The sequence below is a fragment of the Thermobia domestica genome, chromosome 13 (assembly GCF_964235325.1).
Source record: "Thermobia domestica chromosome 13, izTheDome1.hap1.1, whole genome shotgun sequence".
Lineage (NCBI taxonomy): Eukaryota > Metazoa > Arthropoda > Insecta > Zygentoma > Lepismatidae > Thermobia > Thermobia domestica.
Genome location: NC_137466.1, coordinates 120,272,698 through 120,276,255, shown reverse-complemented (window position 1 = coordinate 120,276,255; position 3,558 = coordinate 120,272,698). Strand labels below are relative to the sequence as shown.

Here is a 3,558-nt window from a genome sequence, read left to right as displayed (position 1 = left end):
TTTGATTTCAATATGAGCATTTTATGTAAATTAAATCCGTCCATACTTTATGAAAACCCTGTATATATATATATATATATATATATATATATATATATATATATATATATATATATATATGGGTTCATTATGAAAGTAATGAGCATGATGCTACCCTGACTCAACAATCTACCGCAGCGCCGGCGCGGAAAAAGTAGTGGGTGGTCTGTCCTTCCAAACGCGCCCGGAGTCAGGCTGCTGCGAGCAACGACAGCGTGTGGATGTCGATCCGCGTGAAGCATTTTACAAGTTGTAACACGGCGCGATGGAGGGTTCACTTGAACAACGCTACGCCATAAAATTTTGCGTCAAGTTGGGTAAGAATGCTACGGAAACTTACCAGATGCTGAAAGAGGCCTACAAGCAGGAGTGTTTGTCAAGATCCCAGGTCGGAAAATGGCACAAGTCGTTCAAGGAGGGTCGGGAGGAGGTCGCCGATGAGCCCCGTTCTGGAAGCCCAACAACGGCCAGGACCGACTACAACGTTAACCGTGTGCGTGAAGTGTTGCGCTCAGACCGGCGTGTGAGCATTCAACAAATCACGGACACCCTAAACATGTCAACATTTGCGGTACATGGGATAGTGACCGAGGACCTGCAAATGCGAAAGGTCTGTGCGAAGCTTGTGCCGAAGGTGTTGATGAACGAACAAAAAGAACTTCGAGTTTTGCGCTGCAAGGAGTTGTTGGCATTGTGTGAAAGTGATCCGGACTTTTTAGACTCGGTCGTAACTGGAGACGAATCCTGGATGTTCGGATACGATCCAGAATCCAAAAGGTAGAGTGCGGAGTGGCACACCTCATCTTCCCCCCGCCCCAAAAAGGCGCGCATGAGCAAATCCCGAATCAAAACCATGCTCATTGTATTCTTCGACGTTCGAGGAATCATCCATTTCGAGTTTGTGCCACCAGGACAACCTGTGAACGCAGGATTTTATCTAGAAGTGCTCAAGAGACTGAAACGCAGGGTCGCCCGCGTTCGAAGTGACATCAAAGACTCAATGAAACTCCACCACGACAATGCACCAAGTCACACCGCCTTCACCGTCGTCGACTTCCTGGCCCGGAGCAGAACCCCAGTGGTCCCCCACCCACCCCTATAGTCCTGATTTGGCTCCTAGTGACGATTTTTTGTTTCCCCGTTTGAAGAGACACCTCAAAGGAAAACATTGGGACTTTGCGCAGAACATTCAAGCCCATGTTACAAGGTTTTTAAAAGCCATTCCAGCCGAAGACTTAAAGATGCTTTCCAGGCGTGGAAAACACATCTCCAAAAGTGTATCGATGCAGAAGGAGCGTATTTTGAGGAATTTTAAAGATTTGTAACAATCGGAATAATAAAACAGTTTTTCTAAAGCAATGCTCATTACTTTCATAATGAACCCTGTATATATATATTATCTGACAATGATACAGTATTACTAGACTGTGTTATATTTTCTCATACAGTGAAATCTTTCAATAGCGGGACACCTCCATTATACGGACACATTTTTTCCCGTTAAAAATGTATTATTAATGCAATCTCTCTTTGACGAAAAACCCTCTTTTACGGAAAGACAATCATTTCCCATTGGTGTCCGTTATGCAGAGGTGTCACTATATTATGCACCAGCAGTTCAACAACTGTGCACGTAAAATGTATCTGTATTATCATAATGATCATAAGTTCTCTGTCATCAAAAAAATTACCGTTAAGTTCCTTCGCTTCTCTCTTCTTTCATTTTGACATAAAAATTAATTATATTATTTAATGTTCACCAAGTGCAATATTATTGTTCTCCTTAATTTGTCTTCCACCACACCCTGTCTGACAAATCTAAGATAATTTCTGCTCTAATGATGCCGAGGTATCCACTTTCTTTCCTATCTTTGGTATTGCGTTCCTACACTTTTGCTAATACGACTTGTATATCCTAACATGTTTTTTTTTTCGCACATCCAGATAAATTATCTCAATTCTACTTCAATTCACACGTCTAACGCTTCCACTTGTTTTTATCGTAATGTCCGTATTTTTTTCATATGGGGCATCGTTTCTTAAACTGTACTCCGCGAACCAGACGTCGTCCTCGAGGTATACTCTTCTAGTCCTTTTACATTGAATAAAACGAATATTAACCAGCCTCTTAAACAGAAATAAAATGAAAATAAACAGAAAAATTAAGTGAAGTATTACCACCCATTATAGTTAACAATCTCAAACAGATATAGGTTATACAATTTAATAAGGCAAAGATCAAACGCATTCTAATTTTATATAAAACTGAATGTTCGTTTGTCCGCTACACAAATACACACAGTTGGACCATTGCAGTTGAGTTTTGGAACACTGTTAGTATTACACATCTAGATTATGCAGTTAGTTCTTACTTTCATATAAATTTCGTAAAAAGTTTTCTTTTTTAAAAAATGTATACGTACATATTATATGCTCCAAATCATGTTATTATAACCTTAGAAAGCTAACGAACGTGTGGATATAATAACTTTCAAGGGAAGGAAATCAATATTTAGAAAGTACGGTTCAGTTATATTTAAAATCAATATTTAGAATTGTGTTTTGCTGTAGTATGTTTATATGATAAATATGTCAAAGAAATATGTATATTATATTATTTTATATTGCGTTCAGAATGATAGATCGACTTTTATCCAATGTGTAAAATTGTTTCCATGATATTAGTGGTTATTCGTTTAAACATTATTATTATTTTAGGTTTGAATTTGTAATTGTCAAAATTTCAGGTCAGAATCTTTTCGATCTGGATGCACCTATTTATTACTTCGCCCTATAGCACTGGGTGTACTTTGACTTGCAGCTAAATGGGCCTTCATTTAATCTTATTCATGGCCTCCTTTTTCTAGTCATTCCTTCTTGCATTATTTTCTGACGTTGCACGTGACCTAACCACAGTTTATTATTTTCCTGTGATGTAATCTCTTGATTACCTATTATTAGGGATGGCCTTTTTCGAAAAATCTGTTTTTCGATTTTCGGAAATTTTATTTTTCGTTTTTTCGTTTTTCGCTTTTTCGAAAAATTTTTCGTTTTTCGTTTTTTCGAAAAATTTTTCGTTTTTCGTTTTTCGAAAAATTTTTCGTTTTTCGTTTTTTCGAAAAATTTTTCGTTTTTCTTTTTTCGAAAAATTTTTCGTTTTTCGTTTTTCGAAAAATTTTTCGTTTTTCGTTTTTTCGAAAAATTTTTCGTTTTTCGTTTTTCGTTTTTTCGAAAAATTTTTCGTTTTTCGCTTTTCGTTTTTTCGAAAAATTTTTCGTTTTTCTTTTTCCGAAAAATTTTTCGTTTTTCGTTTTTTCGAAAAAATTTTCGTTTTTCGGAAAATTTTTCGTTTTTCGTTTTTCGAAAAATTTTTCGTTTTCGAAAAAATGTGGCCATCCCTAATTTCATGACGTTTTATAGACAGTAAGATCTAATTGGTTTATTTTCTAAAATTACAGTATTCTTAATTCGCTTTGCAATATTTAAAGTCCAAGTATATTGCTTGAACCGTAATAGAAC

At 36.5% G+C, this 3,558-nt stretch overlaps 1 pseudogene; it reads left to right on the top strand.

Moving 5' to 3' along the window:
* Positions 1 to 304: 304 nt before the first annotated feature.
* On the top strand, positions 305 to 820 carry LOC145667741 (protein GVQW3 pseudogene; annotated as a pseudogene).
* The last annotated feature ends 2,738 nt before the right edge of the window (positions 821 to 3,558 follow it).